Source organism: Macrobrachium rosenbergii, chromosome 46, assembly GCF_040412425.1.
Source record: "Macrobrachium rosenbergii isolate ZJJX-2024 chromosome 46, ASM4041242v1, whole genome shotgun sequence".
Lineage (NCBI taxonomy): Eukaryota > Metazoa > Arthropoda > Malacostraca > Decapoda > Palaemonidae > Macrobrachium > Macrobrachium rosenbergii.
The window spans coordinates 48,494,695-48,519,661 of NC_089786.1; the positions used below are offsets into that span (position 1 = coordinate 48,494,695).

The window sequence follows — 24,967 nt, forward strand, 5'->3', positions numbered from 1 at the left end:
TTCCCGGCTTTATCAATCCATTCAGTAAGGTGGCAGGGAACGCCGCTCAACAGAGCGATTCTTTGTGGACTTATATAATTAATTATTCATCCGCTGTGTCTACGGAAGCCGATAGCCGCAGAGTTTGAGACTCCGAGGAAAGAGAAAGTTCGCCTAAGTTGCCAACAACTTTTTCGTGTTGTGTCTCAGCTCGATTTGTCCTTATTATAAGTTGACGGGTTTTGGTGTCATAGTGTTTTGAATTTTACGTTTGAATTGCTGGTCTTTGATGTTTAAAAAACAAACAAGTAAAAAATGCGCCGGAGTTTCTTCAGCTCAATCGAGTTTTCTGTACAGCTGCTATAGCGTATAATCAAGGCCACCGAAAATAGATATTTCTTTCGGTGGTCTCGGTATAATGCTGTATGAGCCGCGGCCCGGTGGTGGCATATTCTATATCGTTGCCAGACGCATGATTATGGGTAACTTTATCCATGAATAATATAAAAACTACTGAGGCTAGAGGGCTGCAATTTGGTATATTTGATGATTAGAGGGTGGATGATCAACATACCAATTTGCAGCCCTCTAACCTCAGCAGTTTTTAAGATCTGAGGGCGGACAAAAAAAGTGCGGACGGACAAACAAAGCCGGCACAATAGTTTTCGTTTACAGAAAACAAAAAATTGAGTAAATATTTTATTTTGAAATTTCCGTTTAAATTATTTGACTTGCATAAGTGAGAAAATTAGGTCTAAGTACTTTTCACAGGCATGAATTGAATATAGAAAAAATTACAGAGAAAAGCAATGAAATTATATCTTTTACCGTCACAAAGGGCGTATCAGCAATGACTGATAGAAAGTACGTAGATATATTTTCCATTGTGAGAAATACAACCATAATAGTTCCTCATTGGAACGGTCGATATCGTTCTCGGCTAGTACTGTGCTGGGCCCGAGTTCGATTCTCCGGCCGGCCAATGAAGAATTAGAGGAATTTATTTCTGGTGATAGGAATTCATTTCTCGGCATAATGTGGTTCGGATTCCACAATAAGCTGTAGGTCCCGTTGCTAGGTAACGAACTGGTCCTTAGCCACATAAAATAAGTCGAATCCTTTGGGCCAGCCAGCCCTAGGAGAGCAGTTAATCAGCTCAGTGGTCTGGTTAAACTAAGCTATACTTAACTTTTAGATCTTATGTTGATCGAAGAAATAATGATTTGATTTCTTAAAATATAAGAACACTGTGCTTAAGATACTGAAGAAAATTCCGTTACACTTGCTGGAAACTAAACTTAAGCCACGGCCGACGAGTCCGAAGGATTCATTATCGTGCCCCAGCAGCCTACCAGTTAACAGTGCGTCCGATTTCGTGTGGTGAAAGTAGTAGTGCACTGTGTAGGCATTTGTGTGTGTGAATGATGAAAATGGATAAAGACTAACAAAGGAGAATAAAGGACCATCTGGAAGCCTGATTGTGTAAACCAGAAATGCTGTGGATAATGAATCTCAAAATATACTCTTTCATTAAACTTTAATCTGTGTATCTTGTATACTCAGTATACGCGAGTATACCGGAAGGAGGAGCCTAGGGGAATACACAAGACACTCTCTAACTGAATCCACCACCCTTGTACAGTATACTTGACTACGCGTGTGTATATGTATGTACATACATTAAACAGGGGTGGACAAGGAGAAAGAACCCCGGGGGAATGGGGGAGGAGGGCGTGGGGAGAGGAAGGGGAAGGGAAGGGAGGGGAGGAGAGGGGGGAGGGGGCTAGAGAATATAGAAGCCATTCTCTGATGATAATTTCATTTAAACTTGAGGCCCCAGCACCAAATTCTATGAAGGGCAGAGGACCAGGGTATTACGCGGATAAAGTTAGCCCCAGCGACGACGTTGCCCGTCAGAGGGAGAGAGAGAGAGAGAGAGAGAGAGAGAGACAGGGAGAGAGAGAGAGAGAGACTGTGTCCCCGACAATATTGCATTCATCGCATGCCTCAGTTGCAGGATCAAAGTCGCATCAGCAATTAAACTTATCTGAGCCTGTAATGGGCGGAATACCTATTGATCAGAATAATGCGATGACCGCGCCCCTACCGCCCGCACGCCCGCCCGCCCTCCCGCCAGCACTCCCCCACCCACCCCTCCCCTCCCCTCCCCCTCCCCAACCCTTTCCCACTTCCCATCTCAGGGGCTTCTCTACCCTTCTCTCTCTCTCTCTCTCTCTCTCTCTCTCTCTCTCTCTCTCTCTCTCTCTCTCTGTCTTCCTTGTCCCCTTCAGTCAACTCTCCCCTTCATGGAGAGAGAGAGAGAGAGAGAGAGAGAGAGAGAGAGAGAGAGAGAGAGGTTGCTCCAGTACTGCTACAGAAGATAAAATGTTTTGTTTTATGTTTGTGTGTGAGAGAGAGAGAGAGAGAGAGAGAGAGAGAGAGAGAGAGAGAGAGAGTAGGTGTGGAGAGAGAGAGATAGAGAGAGAGTAACTAAGATGAAGAAAGGAAGGAAAAAAGGTAAAAATTTTCCTAGGAAAGCTAAAGAGAGAGAGAGAGAGAGAGAGAGAGAGAGAGAGAGATAAATCTATTATATATATACCCATCTCCTTACGTTACTCATAAACGAAATAACAAAAAAAATCCGTTTAAATCAAAGACAAATGAATTTCCAGATATGACACGAACAAATGAAGAAAAAGCAACAGAAATATAAAAACAAAAGATTACTATCAACTGTTGAAGAGTTTTCATTTACCCGAGAAGTTTATCTGATATTCATTAATTTTTTAATTCAAGAACAGGTTGCAAGCAAATTATTATTATTATTATTATTATTATTATTATTATTATTATTATTATTATTATTATTATTATTATTATTATTATTATTTTTTACAAACATTCTAATGAAGAAGTTTAAGTAACATCAACTTACATAATTTTAATAGAATTACAATATCCACAAAGACGCACTTACATAAATAAACTATATTGATAGATAAATAGATGGATAAAACTTACTTTTTATTATATATACAGTATATATATATGTATATATATGTGTGTGTGTATGTATCTATGTATATATATACATATATATGTATGTATATTTATGTACATATATATATATAATATATATATATATATATATGTATTTACACACAATATATATGTATACATATGTATATATGTTTATATATATATATATATATATATATATATATATATATATATATATATATATATATATATATATATATATATATATATATATATATATATATATACATATATAAAATATATATATACATATATATACATTTTATAAAATTCTCTTCCCATCAGACTACATCCGCCTTAAACATGAAGTGCGCCTCATTGTGACAGCCAATACTTTGAGCCAATTTAATTAAAATGAGGAACAGTTTGTTTGTTTTTTTTTTTCCAGAGGTACTGTGTGTTCGCTAACTCCAGCTCGGACAGGACAACATTTTGCAATTTAAAAAAAAACAGTTTTTATTTGGTTTTTAAATATCCCAGTTTTACTGTGAGATATGGCCGATTTCTTGTGTTTATTTTCAAAGTGTTGGTAAGGATGGATTTTTAGTTTTCTGAAAAGAAAACTATTGTGTCGGCTTTGTCTGTCCGTCTGCACTTTTTTCTGTCCGCCCTCAGATCTTAAAAACTAATGAGGCTAGAGGGCTGCAAATTGGTATGTTGATCATCCATCCTCCAATCATCAAACATACCAAATTGCAGCCCTCTAGCCTCAGTAGTTTTTATATTATTTAAGGCTAAAGTTGGCCATAATCGTGCTTCTGGCAACGATATAGGACAGGCCACCACGGCCGGCTGAGAGTTTCATGGGCCGTGGCTCATACAACATTATACCGAGACCACCTAAAGATATATCTATTGCCGGTGGCCTTGATTATGCACTATACAGAAAACTCGGTCGCGCCGAAAAAACTTCGGCGCCTTTTTTCACATGTTATATTTTATTTTAGCTAAAATATTATTTGAATATATATCTTTGTTTATTCTTAACTTAAGATTATTTGAATACGTATTAAAAATAATCCATCTAGATGTTATTTGAATAAATATGTTTATGTTTAATCTTAACTAAAGACCATTTGAATAAATGTTCAGAATCAACCTTTTTTTGTAAATTTCATAGACAGGAATCCTGTTTTGATAAATCAGTTTCATACAGATTTTCATATTTCTAATTTTGCTGTTGATCTATATTTTTTTAATTCTGAATGTTATATTTCAACTAAATATTTTTGAATATACATCTTTATGTTTAATCTCACCGAAAGATTATTTGAATGAATATAAAGAAAATTATTTGTGTAATTTCATACTCAGGAATTCTATTTTGAAAAGTCGGTTTTATGCAGATTTTAATATTTCGAATTTGATAATGATCAATATATTTTATAAAATTCTATTTATATAAACATTTTCATAGAGCGATTTTATTTTACGTTTTTCTTATCTTACTTCCTGCATTCAGCAAACATTTTTATATAAAATTACCCAAGAAAATCATTTTGAAGTCCTTTAAACAAATTGCGGTGTTGACGTTTATAATAAGCTTCACTTTTGTTAATATGTAAATGCATCAGTTCAAACAATGAATAATTTTCCTTAATACCGTTTGGTTTAAATAGCCTCATTCAGATATTACATATTCACAGCTTGATAACTACGTATAATATTTGCACTTAAATTTTGAAGAATCGCTGACATTGTCATCTAAGTCATTTTAATTTCCATTATTATGAAAATACATTATTTTTGACATTACCTCGTATTTTCTCACCAGTTAAGTGAATTGTCATTTTATAACATTTAACATTTAAGGTTATCTTGGCAATAAACTGGATTCGCCTTCTTACGACTAAAATGCATGTGATTATTATACAAAATATTTTCAGAGTATTTATTATAGAGAATTTTTCATTTTGATAAAACGTTTTTATTTTGTTTTTCCTAAATCTCCTTTTCTCTATTGTTGAGAATTAATCGTTTTGATGAAATGCTTGTATTTTGTTTTTGCTAAATATTCTTTCCTTTATTACTGAGAATTAATCATTTTGATAAAACTTTTTATTTGGTTTTTGCTAAATCCCATTTCCTTTATTATTGACAGTTAATCATTTTGATAAAACGTTGGGTTTTGTTAAATCTCATTTCCTTTATTATTGAGAACTAATCATTTTGATAAAGCGTTTATATTTTGGTTTTGCTAAATCTCAGTTCCTTTATTATTGAGAATTAATCATTTTGATAAAACGTTTATATTTGGGTTTTGCTAAATCTCATTTCCTTTATTATTGAGAATTAATCATTTTGATAAACCGTTTTCATTTGGTTTTTACTAAATCTCATTTCCTTTATTATTGAGAATTAATGATTTTGATAAAATTTGGTATTTGCTAAATCTCTATCCTTTATTTGAGAATTAATAATTTTGATAAAACGTTTTTATTTGTTTTTTTTTCTCATTTTCTTTATTATTGATAAACCGTTTTCATTTGGTTTTTACTAAATTTCGTTTCCTTTATTATTGGGAAATTAATAATTTTGATAAAACATTTTTATTTGGTCTTTGCTAAATCTCATTTTCTGTATTATTGAGAATTAATCATTTTGGTAAAACATTTTTATTTGGTCTTTGCTAAATCTCATTTTCTTTATTATTGAGAATTAATTATTTTGATAAACGTTTTTGTTTGATTTTTGCTAAATCTCATTTTCTTTATTATTGAGAATTAGTCATTTTGATAAAATATTTTTATTTGGTTTTTGCTAAATCTCATTTTTTTTATTATTGAGAATTAATTATTTTGATAAACGTTTTTATCTGGTTTTTGCTAAATCTCATTTTCTTTATTATTGAGGATTAATTATTTTGATAAACTTTTTTATTTGGTTTTTGCTATATCTCATTTTCTTTGTTATTGAGAAACAATCATTTTGATATAATGTTTTTATTTAGTTTCTGGTAAATCTCGTTTCCTTTATTTTTGAGAATTAATTATTTTGATAAACAATTTATTTGGTTTTTGCTAAATCTCGTTTCCTTTATTATGGAGAATTAATCATTTTGATAAAACGTTTTTATTTGGTTTTTGTTGAATCTCATTTCCTTTATTATTGAGAATTAATTATTTTGGTAAACGTTTTTATTTGGTTTTTGCTAAATCTCGTTTCCTTTATTATTGAGAATTAATTATTTTGATGAACGTTTTTATTTTGTTTTTGCTAAATCTGATTTCATTTATTATTGAGAATTAATTATTTTGATAAACGTTTTTATCTGGTTTTTGCTGAATCTCGTTTCCTTTATTATTGAGAATTAATTATTTTGATAAAACATTTTTATTTGGTTTTGCTAAATCTCGTTTTCTTTATTATTGAGAATCAATTATTCTGATAAAATGCTTTTATTTGTTTTTTGCTAAATCTCATTTCCTTTATTATTGAGAATTGATCATTTTGATGAACGTTTTAATCTGGGTTTTGCTGAATCTCGTTTCATTTATTATTGAGAAATAATCATTTGGTTAAAAAGTTTTTGTTTTTTTTTTTTTTTTGTTGAATCTCATTTCCTTTATTATTGAGATTTAATCATTTTGATAAAACTTTTTGTTTGGTTTCTGCTAAATCTCGTTTAATTTATTATTGAGAATTAATCATCTTGATAAAATGAATTTTGTTTGGTTTTTGCTAAATCTCATTTCCTTTAATATTAAAAATTAATCATTCTGATAAAACTATTTTGTTTGGTTTTTGCTAAATCTTATTTTCTTTATTATTGAGATTTAATAATTTTGATGAAAATTTTATTTGGCTTCTGCAAAATCTCCGTTCCTTTATTATTGAGAATGAATCATGTTGATAAAACATTTTTATTTGTTTTTGCTAAATCTCATTTCCTGTATTGTGACAAAATTCTTATAATGTTAAACTTCAAGGATTAACACTGTTATGGTACAGTTAAATTTTCTTGTATTTTTTATAGTGACGTATAATTATACTATAGATATTTTTTACTTAAAAATTCATTGTGCCTCTGTTGGACAGAGCCAGAGGGCCTCCAGAGTGCAGTGGTCTAAATCGATCCTTAGGGATCGAAGGAACATCATACTGAATTCATAAATTTCTCTGGGTCAAGAAAAGGTTCAATTAATTTTTGAGGTCAGAAGCTGACAATCGTATCAGCGATAAAAATTCACAAATTTACTCATGACAACGTTTGAGACACTTTTCTAAAATGTGAATAATTGGTCTTTGTTTCCATTGTATTTTATGTTGACTAAAGATTGTGATCATTAATATATATAGTTCAAATAATCGTCAGTCAACATAGTATAAAATAGAATGGAAATAAAGACTATTTGAATTAATAAGTCAAATAATTATTTCCATTCTATTTTATATAATGTTGACTAAAGTTTATTTGAATAATTAATTATGATAATTCAGTTATGATTTTTTTTAATCAGTTGGAATCACAAGATGGTGGGCCGTTGTAACGCCTGTCCCCAGTGAAGCATTAACTTGCGTTTTCCGATTCATATTTAAAATTAGTGATTCTGAAACTGTGTACCATGGCACCCTGCGGTGTCACAGACAGTGCCTAGGGGTGCCCCAAGGTTGTCATAAAAAAAGTATGCGAATTCTTCGTATTATTATTATTACTGTGTCTACTCTAATTATGTTTATCTAATTCTTCTTGTGTGCTTTTTGTTTGTACAGTATATTTCTGCATGTGCGGTGTGCTGATTTTGGTTTGAGTATGGATAATAATTCTATTCATTACGTAAGAAGTTAATTCATGCGAAATGGTGGGATGGTGAAGAAGGGGTGCGACGGTAATGTTTACATTAATTATGGTGCCATCGCTAAAAAAAGATTGAGAATCACTGCCTGAGTTTAAATGCTCGAAAATAAGCACCGATCTTGATCAGTAACATTTTTGAGTTGTGATCAACCCTTAAATGAAGAATGATTATTCTTTACTAAGGAATAATGAATAAATAGCGAATAAATATTCTTTTTCATTCTTGACATGGGGACCAATTTTGCCAAGGAGCGGTTCATAGGCTTGAAAGTTTTAACCTCACATACATATATCACTCATACATGAGACTTTTACATTCACAAGTATTAAGCTTCAAATATTGTTTTATATAGAATTCACTTTACCTTGGGAATCACTTTCACACAAGAAGAATTATAATTGACAGATAGACAGGTGGATAGATAGAAAGATATACATTGTATAAGGAAAGTGAGAGAATAAGATAGATATTAATGAGAGACAGAGAATAAGAAAAACAAGAAAAATAAAGAACTCCTCAGCCCTCCTCACCCTCCCACCCGCTTCTGCCCCCCACCCACCCACCCACCCCAAAAAGAACACTTAAAAATAATAACAATAATTACATTGCGTTCTTTTTTTAATATTTTTTTTCAATCACGGCGCTTTCTTTTTTTCATTTCTTTTTATTTATTTATTTTTTTTCACACGGCCGCTATCAGAGAGTGGATCTAATGAGCGGACACGGCTATTGGCCCGGGTGCTCAGTTAAACGAGGGCATTAACATTAATTCCCGTGTGAAATTGGCTCCCCCGGTCCAATGAAAGGGGGGCATTGTTCCGTCCGAATATGGCATTATAAATGTTTGCCAATAAAGCTTTTATGGACCCCCCGTCATCGTCCCAGTCATAATGCGTTAATCAGGATTGCCCCACATACCGGTGGCCGAGTCACGCGCGCACATACGCGCGCACACACTCGCTCGCATACATACATACATACGCGCTCACGCACTCACTCACTCACGGCGCTATTAGCACGGATGTTACTGGGATTACAGGACCGGTTTTCGGATGTGCGATCTCTATTAATCCTGGTTTTAAGATGGGTGAGGTTTACGTACGCACGAACACACGGCAAGATAGCACGACTATTACGGCTAGCATAGCCGCGTGCCGGAGTGCACGACCCCACAGCACGGCTAGCACGACTGTTAAGGACAAGCGGGATTTCCATGGCTGTCGATTGCACATGATTTGCACGACTGTGAGGGCAAGCATATATGCACGAATACCCTGCACGGCTTGCACGAATACTAAGGCAAGCGAGACTCTCTCTCTCTCTCTCTCTCTCTCTCTCTCTCTCTCTCTCCTTTTTCCTTTTAGGAAGATATATTCTCTCTCTTTCTCTCTCTCCTTTTAAGGAAGATACTAAAACATTCTCTCTCTCTCTCTCTCTCTCTCTCTCTCTCTCTCTCTCTCTCTCTCTCTCTCTCTCTCTCTCCTTTTAAGGAAGATAATAAAACATTCTCTCTCTCTCTCTCTCTCTCTCTCTCTCTCTCTCTCTCTCTCTTCTCCTTTTAGGAAGATAATAAAACTCTCTCTCTCTCTGCACAAACAAACACTCGTGATCACAAACAACATCAGAGGGGCCATTTTAACCACAAACACAGCAACGTATAATTTACATTGTACACTCACACATACAAACAGACAATTGCCAGCGCGCGAGCTCATTATAAGTACTTCTGCCGCGCACTCAGGCTTCTAAACATCCTTTACGTATCCACGTCACACTTACAAACACATAAACAAACACACATACACACACAGAACGAACGCTCACAAACCGCATTGCACCAACAGTTCCCTGAACTGGGTAGAGAGAGTTTAAAAGATAAAAGATTCATAAAAGGCAAAAAAAAAAATCATTCTTCCTCATCCTCAGTCTTCGTCAAAATCGGATAGAAGTTAAGATATTTTGCCAAGACTCTCTCTCTCTCTCTCTCTCTCTCTCTCTCTCTCTCTCTCTCTCTCTCTCTCTCTCTCTCTCTCTTTTATTTGGAAGCTCAGGGGATTTGCAACTTGCAACTTACATGCATGATGTAATCTATTTTCACACTTGCAGAGAGAGAGAGAGACTCTTTCTCAGAAAGAGAGAGAGAATTTTCTAGTATCTTCCTTGAAAGTAGAGAGAGAGAGAGAGAGAGAGAGAGAGAGAGAGAGAGAGAGAGAGAGAGAGAGAGAGAGAGAGAGAGAGGTTTCTAAAATTTTTCTCAGAAAAAGAGATGAGGAAAAGGAAAGAAAAATGTTGTAATATAAATCTTTAAAGAGAGAGAGAGAGAGAGAGAGAGAGAGAGAGAGAGGTTTCTAAAATTTTTCTCAGAAAAAGAGATGAGGAAAAAAGAAAGAAAAGTGTTCTAAGAAGAGAGAGAGAGAGAGAGAGAGAGAGAGAGAGAGAGAGAGAGAGAGAGAGAGAGAGAGAGAGAGAGAGAGAGAGAGAAAATGTTCTTGTGTTTCTCATAGAAAGAGAGAGCGAAAAGAAATTTCCGTCTTACTTTCTTCCCTTAAACGTCAACCAAACCTCAACCAACTTCTTCCTTTCCTTCCACTAAGCACCTGGTGAAAGCGGAAGAAATACGAGTGGGGCAGACCCACTCTCTATTGCCAATGCTGTACGAATAATCTTTTTTTTTTTTAGTTATTCTTTTATTATTATCAATTCGTTCTTCTCATTTTGTAATCAGTGATTTATTCTACTAATAATTTCAAATTCAGTATCTCGTTTTATTATTATTATTATTATTATTATTATTATTATTATTATTATTATTATCATTATTATTATTATTATTATTATTATTATTATTATTATTATTATTATTTGAAACAACTAAGAACTTCTGCGGGCATAAAATCATGAAGTGTATTATTATTATTATTATTATTATTATTATTATTATTATTATTATTATTATTATTATTACTTGAGAAATCTAAGGAATTTCCACAAATGTAAAAACAAACTTTGATGTTTATTATTATTATTATATTATTATTATTATTATTATTATTATTATTATTATTATTATTTAATTGATAAACATCAACGATCTCCCAACGTTTGAGCGGTAAGTCTTAACAGCACTCTTCTCTCTCTCTCTCTCTCTCTCTCTCTCTCTCTCTCTCTCTCTCTCTCTCTCTCTCTCTCTCCCCAACACCGGCAGATTTAAAATTCACTTTTTTTTTTTTTTTGTCTTTTCATCTTTACCTCCAACGAATCAGACAATTTGATAATCGGCTGGAAAAGGGGGAATTTTCGAAAGAATACAAAATTATGTAGATTTTTTGGCCGGATGAAAAAAGTTTATATTAAAAAACTTCATTGCTGAAAGATGGATTCCGACATTGCCACAAGTCGACTTCGGTTGAATATCTCTTACTCTCTCCAGCGTCTTTTATTTTTATTATTATTTTATCGTTCTGTTATTTGTGTTTTTATCTATAAATGAGTACCCCGCCCATGGTAATCGGTTTCACCTGTCTATTCTTTTTTATTTATTGCTCTGTTGTTTTTATCTTTTGTTATTTTTAAATCAGGTGGGTCCCCCTCATAGTAGTAATCTGTTTGACCTATCTGTTCTTTTTTATTTATTGTTTTTTTTATTTGTGTTTTTGTTATTTTTAAATCACTACGGTCTCCCTGACAGTAGTAATCGTTTGACTCGTCTTTCTTCTAATTTTATTGTTCTGTTGTTTGTATATTTTGTTTTGTTTTTTGTAAGACAGAATGCCTCTCTTTGTTAGTTGGCCGTTTTAATGTATAATTTCTTGATCTTGTGTTGCTTTCATTTTACAGATGTTTTGTTATTAGATGAATTGTTTGTAACCACTGAGTGTCTTTTTAGTTGTCTGTAAAAGATAACTATTGTGCCGGCTTTGTCTGTCCGTCCGCACTTTATTCTGTCCGCACTTTTTCTGTCCGCCCTCAGATCTTAAAAACTACTGAGGCTAGAGGGCTGCAAATTGGTATGTTGATCATCCACCCTCCAATCACTAAACATACAAAATTGCAGCCCTCTAACCTCAGTAGTTTTCATTTTATTTAAGGTTCAATTTAGCCACAATCGTGCATCTGGGAACGATATAGAATAGGCCACCACCGGACCGTGGTTAAAGTTTCACGGGCCGCGGCTCATACAGCATTATCCGAGACCACCGAAAGATAGATCTATCTTCAGTGGCCTTGATTATAAGCTGTAGCGGCTGTACAAGTTCCTCGCTGGACGAGTCGGTAGAGTTCTCGGCTAGCGCTCTGCTAGGCCCGAGTTCGAGTCTCCGGCCGGCCAATGAAGAAGTAGAGGAATTTATTTCTGGTGATAGAAATTCATTTCTCGGTATAATGTGGTTCGGACTCCACAATAAGCTGTAGGTCCCGTTGCTAGGTAACCAGTTGGTTCTCAGCCACGTAAAATAAGTCTAACCCTTCGGGCCAGCCCTAGGAGAGCTGTTAATCAGCTCAGTGGTCTGGTTAAACTAAGGTATACTTAACGTTAACTTTAGCGGCTGTACAGAAAACTCGATTGAGTCGAAGAAACTTCGTCGCATTTTTTATTTGTTTTATTCTATTTTATTTGTGTGCTTTTATTACTTGTCTTTCATAGTCTTTGGGTTCAATTCCAATGGCTTTCCCTTGCATTTCTTTATCTTAATTCCCACATTTGTGGACTGTTTCAGGACATAGGATGACCGTCTCCCATCAGCTTCTGCGTTAGAAGAAGTTTACTGTAAATATCTGCAGCCAACATCCGCATCTTGCGTCTGATTGGCTGCTTGCTTGTGCTGACGGTAAATATCGGCAGTTAACATCACTGCTGGCTTCTGATTGGCTGTTGCATTTGTATTGTCACCTCTAGTGCAGTGGTTCTTCACCTTTTTCAATGTATATACCCGTTTCAAATCAGCAGTCTGTTCTCGCACTCCCTGAATTGCTGAAATGAAAAAAAGTGAAATACCAAGTTGAAATGATGTGCATTAATAACTAATAATAATAATAATAATAATAATAATAATAATAATAATAATTATTATTATTATTATTATTATTATTATTATTATTATTATTATTATTATTATATTACTGTAAAATTAGGAAAAAGACCTTCTTCAATACAGGTTTTGTTAAACAAAATGGCAGTTTCAACAGCAAATAAATGCTGTTGAAACTGCCATTTTGTTTAACAAAACCTGTAATAATAATAATAATAATAATAATAATAATTATTATTATTATTATTATTATTATTATTATTATTATTATTATTATTATTATTTATTTTATTTTATTTTATTTTATTTTATTTTATTTATTTTATTTTTATTTTTGCTGAAAAAATTAAATGCGTTTATAAAAATATATGTTGCTTTAATTTATTCATAGGCATCCTTACACCCCTTAGGAACCGGCTTTGCACACCCCCAGGGGGTGCGAGCACCCTGGTTAAGAACCACTGCTCTAGTGGGTGATGAGCAGCATGATATTCCGCACATCGATATTAGCTACATTGAAATCACCTGCGGATTTGTACCGTCATCTCCAAAAAAACAGGTTATAGAAGTTCGCTCCCTACACCTCTGGCGACATGTCGTGGTAATCCCACAATCGACAAATCATTTATTAAACAAACACGAACTAAATGCATGTTTACCGAAGGGGCCTCTCCAACTTGCTTGGTAATTGCTTGCAACAATTTCTTAATCCTCCGGATCACGTCCAAGGTCCTTGTCGACGGTGGAAATGAGCGGAGATTATTCCCGTAATCATTTAGTCAAACAACGAGAGGACCCTCCCCTCTTCCCGGTAGTTTTAAAAGCTCTCGGTCGCGAGGGCGTGATCTCATGATCGGCTCCACCGCTCCCTTTTCAAGCTCATGCGAGCGGGCGTCGAAGAGCATTTGTTGTTTGCCCGAAGATTTGCAGCGACTAAGTCGAAGACGGCGCCTCGAAATGTTTGCACGAAATCGGAGGGTGGGGAAGGTGCTGTTGCCAGTTTGCTTTATTCTAACCATGTCGGAAAGTTGCCAGTTCGTCAAATTTAGATAAATGATTGGATCAAGAGAATTAGACATCTGGAGCCTTGTAATTGTTAATTGATTTGTTTGGCTGATTAGTTTTTCATTTTATTTTGCCCTTGCCTTGACTTTTGAAGTGTTTTCATTATTCTGTTCTTTCTAAATCTCATTTCATATCGGGTTTGAGACAAATGCTTCAAAATGGACATGAGGAGGTCTCATATATATATATATATATATATATATATATATATATATATATATATATATATATATATATATATATATATATATATATATATATATATATATATATATATATATCTCACAAAATCTTTCGTGTATCTACTTATCTGTTCATTTAATTATGTATGAAATGACTGTATTTTATTATTTCACTGATTTATTTATGCCTTTATTATTTACTTCCATAAATTACTACAGTTTAACTTATCCCGTTTCTTACTTTGTTTTATCCTGCTCTTTATATTTCGTAGAATCATCCTGTGTCCGTAAAAATTCTCATTATGAATTCTTAGAAAACATAATGATATTGCATTCTTACTATCATGTTCATTAAGAGTATACCTAACACAAACAAGTAAAAAACGCGCCGAAGTTTCTTCGGCGCAATCGAGTTTTCTGTACAGCGTATAATCAAGGCCACCGAAAATAGATCTATATTTCGGTGGTCTCGGTATGATACTGTATGAGCAGCGCCCATGAATCTTTAACCACGGCCCGGTGGTGGCCTGTCCTATATCGTTGCCAGATGCACGATTATGGTTAACTTTAACCTTAAATAAAATAAAAACTACTGAGGCTAGAGGACTGCAATTTGGTATGTTTGATGATTGGAGGGTGGATGATCAACATACCAGTTTGCAGCCCTCTAGCCTCAGTAGTTTTTAAGATCTGAGGACGGACAGAAAAAGTGCTGACAGAAAAAAGTGCGGGCAAAATAAAGTGCGGACGGACAGACAAAGCCGGCACAATAGTTTTCTTTTACAGAACACTAAAAAAAAAACAATGATTTGGTTTCTCCCATACACTCGTACGATCATGATAAAAGATAATGAGAACATTAATTCTGGGTGTTCATTATAAATTACCATAAAACAGGAATAGGCTTTTACCTTTTCCATCATACAGTTATTTTAAGTAACATTAATAAAGTATGTAAAATAACAGTAAAAAGAGAAAGATAAGTATAATTTTGAGTAACATTAAAAGATAAACATAATTAAAGTATAAATAAATGGTCATCATAAATGATGATGAAAATACAAACGAACACGACCTTTGATCACTCGTAAAGATTTAATCCAAATAAGAAAAATATTGAAATCAAAATCAAACGTATATGTACGGATGTCTTGATTGAAACAGTCCATATATATATATATATATATATATATATATATATATATATATATATATATATATATATATATATATATATATATATATATATATATATATATATATATATATATATATATATATATATATATATATATAATATATATATATATGTATATATATATATATGTGTGTGTGTGTGTGTATGTATATACGATGTCTCAAGGTTAAAAAGAATGAGGGTGATGACCAAGAGCTTTCGTGTTTATGGCAACCCCCTCCCCCCCAGTGTCCAATGTTGCAAAAACAAACTGAATATAGAAAAGAGACCTCTGTGATGACGTAAGCTTGAAGCACAAGCAAAAAATAGACCTAAAAGCTAGTCATCTGAAATTTTACCAAAAAGTATATCATCCGAAATCTGCGTACCTGCATGGGCTATGTCTTATGATCTTAATCGTTTCTTTTATATAATTACTGATTCTATTGTCTGCTGTTCTATAATGTCCTTACTGTGCACAATATCACCAACAACTATCACGAACTACACTCATTCGTGTACTGGTAAAAGCTTCCGGCTATCTTTAATATTCTTACTTTGTATTTCCTTCCAACTTTGCTCGAATATGGTTGCACAGATTACAAGGACTCTGAGATAGGGCTGCCCATGACAACTCCGTCTCTTTGTTAACAAAGTTAATTAGTAAAAAGAAAATATTTATCTTTGCATACCAGTTCTCTTATTATTAATATTCGGAAGATGAACCTTATTCATAGGGAACAACCCCACCACAGGGGCCATTGACTTGAAATTCAAGTTTCCAAAGAATATTAAGGTGTTCATTAGGAAGAAGTAAGAAGGGATAAAGGGAAATGCAGAAAGAAATGATCTCACTTATTAAAAAGAAAAAATAAATTAATAAACAGATAATAATGTATCAAAATGCAAGGGGAATAGTATTAGGGTAGTCATGCCTTGCATCTTCGCTTGAACTTTTGAAGTTCCAATGGCACAACATGCTCAGGGAGACTGTTCCACAGTCCAACGGTGCGAGGAAGAAAGGACCTCTGGAACTGAGAAGTTCGACAGCGAGGCGCATTTACTGCATATTTGTGCTTCTGCTGTTCAGAAAACCTGGTTGCTCTCGGCAGATAAAAGGGATCAGGGATCAACTGTGAATGTGAAAAATTGACCAACAACTTAATTTTGTTTCTAGCGAGACTTCTAAAGGATCTGTTTTCATTAAATTTCCCGCTCACTGCTATTTCAGTTGTTCACCTTTGGAGGTAAATTTATGAATAGAGATTTCATATCAAAGCTACAAATCAAGGCCAAGAGAAAGAGAAGGTCTGCTCACTTCCCCCAAATCCCCCATGTAGGCGGAGCTTTGTCTACCTCCTTATAGCGTCAGCAGGGGAATTGCCGTAATGAGCAGATACCTCTTAGATACGTCATCGCCTACGTAGCTACCCCAGGTGGGAGGCGACTCCACCCAATTGGGTAGACCTTGTCTCTCTTGACCTTGCTACAAATAAAGCAGATAATTTTGCAGTTTGTATTTATCACTTCTTCTACTAGAACGTCGGAGTTGTTGATGAAATATTCATAACCACTTTTGCCATTTGTAAAAGTAACCAAGAATTTCTTAATCACATCCGTTCACCTGTGTAGGGAAATTGATAATCAATAGGAACTTGAGCCACCAGGTGACTGTGATGTCCTTGGAGGTGATATTAGGAAGAATTGCAATACTGAGTTTCAAAATAGCCTCATCTTTCGACACAAGACTTGAGACATTTTTAAAGGGATTGCATCAGAGAATGTTTTTTTTTATTTTAATTTGCTTTTTTTAGCATTTTCCGCAATGCTTGGTACTTGCGCCTGAAATATAAAAACCTTTCAGTAATGATGTTATTTATAAAAATAAGTAAAAATACACCTGTACAGGAAAATTGGATGTATTAACTATGTCACAGTGATAAACAAAGTGTCGAGTATGCATTTTTTCTTTTTTTTTTTTAGTTATTTGCATCGACGGTGGTTTTATCACTGACTTCTTGTGTCAAACAAAGCATCAAGTCTGTCTCTCACCATGCAGGAATATATATATATATATATATATATATATATATATATATATATATATATATATATATATATATATATATATATATAAATGTATATATATATATATATATATATTATATATATAAATATATATATATACTTATATATATATATATATATATATATATATATATATATATATATATATATATATATTTGTATAGTGAGAGAGACAGACTTGATACTTTCCTGAAACAGGAAGTCTGCGACAAAATCACCATCGGTGCAGATAACTCAAAAAATTGATAAAATGAATATTGGACACTTTCCAAATAAAAAAGTGACGATATGTTAAAATGTAGTACTATGCTAGCAGTACGTTCAAAACACAAACACAATATGAGAAGATTCTCCCTCAGTTTACCAGTGAGTGGTGTCATTCCACTAATTTGGAAGGCGCCAAAGGAAAGGTTACGTACTGTAAGGTCGTTGTAAAACGTAAATTTCTAGAAGCAAGTACTGGAAGGAAGAATTGTAGAAGGAATGTACAAGCTAAATGGGCTATTTTTAATTTACACACACACACACACACATATATACGTATATATATGCATATATGTATATGTACATATATATATATTTATGAATGTATTATGTGTATATATATATATATATATGTATGTATATGTGTGTTATTGAAGTGTGATATATATATACATAATGTTTATATTTATATACAAATATATATATATATATATATATATATATATATATATATATATATATATATATATATATATATATATATATATATATATATATATATATATATATACATATATATATTGTGTGTGTGTATACAGGCATATAGGTACAATTTATATAATATATATATATATATATATATATATATATATATATATATATATATATATATGACTATTTATCACATCACCGTGATTCATATACAATCAGAAAGCTACAAACGTCCTTTAATATCCAATTAAAACCTCGTAAATAATATATTTTCATATATGTTACCGAGAACTTCGAACCAGCGACCTCAGTTAATGAATTTCTCGAACTCAGGTGTTTTTGCATTTGTGATATCACCACACACACCGTTTGTAGCTTTCTGATTATATATATATATATATATATATATATATATATATATATATATATATATATATATATATATACATACTCCTCATTTACCGCTTGAAACTTGCCAAGAACTTACACGACCTGTTCATGAATTTTCTGTGTCACGTACGGACAAAGCTTCGGCGTCGAGTCGTCAATGGGAATTCAACAGACAAAAAATAAAAGGAATTGACCATGTTATTCTCTAAAATAAAATCTGCGGATGACACTCTTACGCAATCAAATGTCATTTCAATTATAAAATTCGTTGCCTTTTGCCTAAATGCCCAGTCCATTTTGTAGTGGAAGAGTTTTCGTCTCCCGTAACATTTTATCATTAATTTCATGTTACAAATTGATGTGCTACTTGATTTGATAAAGTGGATATATATTTTTATTTTTGAAATATTGAGGGACGAAACCAGTACGGTTTCTCTTTATTTCTTTGTTCGGATCATTTTTATTTATATCTTTCGTCTACAAAATTAATTTTATTGGGAAAAGTCGAAAAGTTATTGAACAGAACTCGTAATATTTCACATAGAAATTAAAAGTCAAAAGCCCTGTGAGATGATATGCTCTGGCCACTTGTAGATGGCGCCACCTGTCAGCCATCTTGGATTTTCTTTTAAAAAAAATGGTAATACAGTTTATCTGAGGAGAAAATTTTGCTTAATAAAGTTAGCGCAAACTCAAAGCATGCATTCGCGTAAAAAATACCATTTTTGCATCTATGGAAAATGCAAAAATACGCCTTACAATTACATTTGATTGCATTTCCCTCGAAGGATGAGAAACAGGTGACTGATACACCTGCGTTATTGTCATCCAAGTGGAAACAGCGGATGCGCCATTGCTGCCGAGTTGGAATTGGTTGACAATTGATCAAGTTGACTCTGTGGTTTCATTACAGAAACTGCCATCCGTCTCTGGCGAGCAGCGCCGCAGAAGATCTAGAAAGGAAGATAGTTGATCTAGAAGGGATGATGGTGGACCCAAAAGGGATGATAGTGGATCTACAAGGGATGACAGTTGATCCAGAAGGGATGATTGTTGATGTAGAAAGGATGATAGTGGATCTAGAAGGGATGATGGTTGATCCAGAAGGTATGATAGTTGATCTAGAAAGGATGATATAGTGGATCTAGAAGGGAGGACAGTTGGTCCAGAAAGGATGATAGTTGATCCAGAAAGGATGACAGTGGGTCTAGAAAGGATGATAGTGGGTCTAGAAAGGATGATAGTGGATCTAGAAGGGATGACAGGTGATCCAGAAGGGATGACAGTTGATCCAGAAAGGATGATAGTGGATCTAGAAGGGATGATAGTTGATTTAGAAGGAATAAGTTTATCTGGACAATAGTTGCTAAAAATGATATGGATCTAGAAGGAATGATAGTTGATCCAGAAGGGATGAAAAGTGATATCCAGAAGGGATGATTGATCTAATGATAGTTGATCCAGAAGGGATGATTGTTGATCTAGAAAGAATGGTTATCTGAACCAGAAGGGATGATTGTTGATCTAGAAAGAATGGTAGTGGATCTAGAAGGGATGACAGTTGATCCAGAAGGGATGATTGTTGATCTAGAAAGGATGATAGTGGATCTAGAAGGATGATAGTTGATCCAGAAGGGATGATTGTTAATCTAGAAAGAATGGTAGTGGATCTAGAAAACACCTGATTATTGATCTTTTGACAGTCCAGAAGGGATCCAACTATTGTGGATTGTTCAGTTGATCTGAAATGATTGAGTAAATTAGGTTATACCCAATTCAAAGGATGTGAAGGGATGACAAGTCCACAGTAGCTGGGGACGAAAGTTCACACTGAAATTCGTGTTATAAAACAACTTTGTGGACTTGTTCGCATGTAAATTATTTTTAATACAAGTCTGTAAGTTTTATGACATGTATATTTTAATACACTGTGTTTATTACATGAATGTGGATCTTACCTCACATTTATCAGAAGTACGACAAAGTACTTTCGTATTTCATGTATATATATATATATATATATATATATATATATATATATATATATATATATATATATATATATATATATTTATATATGAGTATGTGTGTGTATATATATATATATATATATATATATATATATATATATATATATATATATATATATATATATATATATATATATATATATATATATATATATATATATATATAATATGTGTGTTTTATACACATATACTCTATACAATTCCTTGTCACCCTCACCATCGTAAAAGCTAAGAATTCTCCTGCGAATAAGCAATAAGGATTAGATTTGTGAGATATGTTTTGCTGAAATCGACAATGAAATATAGCCATTGAATTATTCCCCTTTTTCTCCTGATTTTTAGAATCGATAAAAATTTACAGCCTAATCGTCTGAGAAAAATATTCATATTAAATATATGTATGTATGTATATATACATATATATACTGTATATATATATATATATATATATATATATATATATATATATATATATATATATATATATATATATATATATATACTTGAGAATGGAGACTATATGTCATAGAAAGCTTGTAACTTTTTTTAATAAATATCTCCACTAGATACCATCCAGTTTGAATGAGGTCCTGTTAGTAATTGTACCACTGCACAGAACAATTGTGTCTGTGATAAAGTTTATATATATATATATGTATATATATATATATATATATATATATATATATATATATATATATATATATATATTATATATGTGTGTGTGTGTGTGTGTGTGTGTGTGTGTGTGTGTGTGTGTGTGCTTTGTGTATATCTATTTTTCTATCAGTCCGTTGGTTATTGGTAGTATTGAAGCGGTTTTGTTTATCTCCTTCTGATGACCTAAAAAAAACCACTGGAGATATTTGAGGTTCTGCCAGAGTGTTGTGAAAGTCACGGGTGCGTTGGCACTTGAAGAAAATGAAGAGAAGATTGCGCCAGAAAAAAATACATACATATATATGTATATCTATGTGCATATATCTTTATTTCTAACCAATTAACGGTTATAAAACTGTATATATGTGTACATAGTATGTGTTATATATATATATATATATATATATATATATATATATATATATATATATATATATATATATATATATATATATATATATATATATATATACAGTATATGAAATTTTTATCACACCGTGATTTATATACAATCATAAAGCTACAAATGTCGCTGAATATCAAATTCACGCTGCCTCGGGAATATCTCCGTTGGAGAATTATCACCGAAGGGGAATTTATATAAGTGATGAATGGGTTCGTTTCCCAGTAATACCAATCCATCTATCACTTATATAAATTCCCTTCGGTGATAATTCTCCATCGGAGATATTCCAGGTAGTGAATTTGACATTTGTAACTTCATGATTATATACAGTATATATATATATATATATATATATATAGATAGATATATATATATATATATATATATATATATATATATATATATATATATATATATATATATATATATATATATATAATGTTTATACATATACAGTATATATACATGCATACATATATTTCTAACCAGCATACATTTCTTCAACTCTATAATACTGACAGCAAATGACAATCGTACCCACCCCTTCAAAATCTATGAAAAGAAACCAGACGTGACCTGTAATGACCACTTTGATTTACTAAAGAAATCAATAAAAAAAAATTTTTGCAAAAACTAAAACTTCTTTTCTCCTTCACCTCAAGATTACCAATCCTGTTTCGCAGACTTGGCTGTGGCACAAATCCTTCCAATGGGCGCATGTCACCTGCAAAGTAGGACAATTAGGACGACTGCAATCAACAAGGGCAATTGCATCGATATCCCGCAAGGATCCTGCAGTCAGGATTTGTTAGACGACGCTGCCGTTAAGGAGTCGGGTTTCGGACTCCTTGAATTTGCTAGAATTTGATGACGTCATAGAAATCCTTTTGCCTGTAGGATAGTAATGGGATTGATAATGGTAATTATTATTATTATTATTATTATTATTTGAAAACCTTTGTGCTCTTATGCTTGTTATTAACGATACACACACACACACACACACACACACACACATATATATATATATATATATATATATATATATATATATATATATATATATATATATATATATATATATATATATATATATTATATATATATATATATATATATATATATTATTAATTTTGGTCTTCTTCTTCTTCTTCTTCTTCTTCTTCTTCTTCTTCTTCTTCACTGACGAAATTAAAAGAATCTTGACAAGTAATACATGCTGAAAAAATTTAACTTGTGTTACTATGACAGGGGCACCAACAATGAACAATAATTTGATCTAAGCTCTCGAGGTTTAGGATAGGTCAGTTCTGTTACATATCATGTGATTTACCTCTGAGACAACTCAAAACAGAGTTCTTTTCCTTGCATTTCTAGGTACGAGTTCCAGCCGTCCTCACAATATGCTCTTATGAGGCTCTCTACGGGCGCTCTCATCACCTGAGGAGAATCCGCGCAGGCGCAGTTTGGAGATAAACAAACCACTCGTCGGTGACGTGAAAGGCCGCCGAGCTTTTATCGAGAGAGCGGAGTGTGTTTTCCTCAAATCACCTCTCGTGTTAGGTCGGAGTTTTATCGTCTCCGAACGGGATGTTTTCATTCATATTTAAGGTCTGTCCGTTGTTTTCAAAGGACACTTTCAGAACACTGCGAAGTCCGTGTACTTCTGAGTTCAGACAGCTGGTTAGTTTTCTGTGAAAACAACTATTGTGCCGGCTTTGTCTGTCCGTCCACACTTTTTCTGTTCGCACTTTTTTCTGTCCACACTTTTTCTGTCCGCCCTCAGAACTTAAAAATTACTGAGGCTAGAGGGCTGCAAATTGGTATGTTGATCATCCACCCTCCAATCATCAAATTTATTAAATTGCAGCCCGCTAGCCTCAGTACTTTTCATTTTACTTAAGTTAAAATTAGCCATAATCGTGCTTCTGGCAACGATATAGGATAGGTCATAACCGGATAGTGGTTATTTCATGGGCCGCGGCTCATACAGCATTGTACTGAGACCACCGAAAGACATCTATTTTCGGTGGCCTTGATTATACGCTGTAGCGGCTGTACAGAAAACTCGACTGCGCCGAAGAAACTTCGGCTCATTCGTTACTTGTTTTATGGTGTTGCTGTTTGGAATTACTCTTTTTTTTCTGCTTCTGCAAGTGTTCATGCGACTCGTGTCATATACCGTAATTCATATCAAGATTATTATTTTCAAATAAAGTTTGTGCACATTGCCAACGTTAAGGCTTATGTGGCATGCTAGGTGTCTAACCTCCTACAGAAATTTTGTAGATTACTTTTACTTTTGTAGATTACGGATATTTTGTAGATTGCTTTAACAGATAGCTTTCCGTATCGGTTCGCAGCAAGTTTGGAGGAGGTGTTTTTGTTCTTGTGGTAGGCCTATATATGGAAGTCTTCTTTGGCATACTGTATTTGTATAAGATATACTATTGGTTGAACATTTTCATTGTTTTTACGTAGTATTGTAACAGACTGCTGCGACGTGAAGAGGAAGGTGAAGAAATTTTTAAAATATTTGGACTGGGTCCATAGCTCGAGCTTTTGGTTGGCGGTTGGCTAAAAGCAGCACCTTGCTCCAGGTGTGGTCAAGTGTCAAAGGCAGTAAGAGGCCTGGTGTTTACCGGAAGTTAGACCACACTCTGAGTCCTGGTTGTACTATTACCAGCAGTTTCAATACAGACAACTGCTACTAGTCTGACAACTATCGTTATTACAGATCCTCTGTCCTTTTCATTCAAATGTCTGGTATTCTTCCTGACTGTGGAACAGTCTCCCTGCTGAGAATGTCGCGCAAATGGAACTTCGGAAGTTTCAGCGAAAATGCAATGCATTACGACCCTAATGTTTTCTCCAGAATTTTGCCAAAACCCACAAACGATATTAAGACAATCGCCTTCTTTGTTTTAATTCTTCGTTCGTGTGCTTATATTTCTTGTCTTTGCAAGGAACTTTGTTTCACACATTCAGTTCTATATTCTTAATATTTATCATTATTCAAAGCCTACTGACCTAGTTACTACAAGCGAAATACTGTTTTTTCTTAGTCTACATAAATAAAGAAGATAAGCAGGGCCTTTGAACCAGCAAACAAGAAGGACACAGTTTTCTTAAGCGTCGTCTTTGAGGGACAGATTTTTCTTAAGATTCCTTTTTGTCTATTTCATATAATTTCAAGATTTCTTTAGCCATTTCCATATCACTTCAAGGAACCTCTGACACACACACAAAGTAGGAATAGCAAAAACCGTGAAGAAGAAGAAGAAGAAGAAGAAGAAGAAGAAGAAGAAGAAGAAGAAGAAGAAGAAGAAGAAGAAGAAGAAGAAGAAGAAGGAGGAGCAGGAGAAGAACTTGAACCACCAAGAACTGAATAAATAAAGACCAGAAAGA

At 33.4% G+C, this 24,967-nt stretch overlaps 1 protein-coding gene across 1 annotated transcript in view; it reads left to right on the forward strand.

Annotated features, from left to right (window-relative positions):
* The window catches only part of Fbw5 (F-box and WD repeat domain containing 5), a 136,319-nt gene that overhangs the window by 73,636 nt on the left and 37,716 nt on the right, over window positions 1-24,967 (forward strand). The window contains exon 2 of the mRNA XM_067089688.1: window positions 22,243-22,478. The gene's annotated coding sequence lies outside the window, so the exon portion shown is untranslated. The remainder of the gene's footprint in view (window positions 1-22,242; window positions 22,479-24,967) is intronic.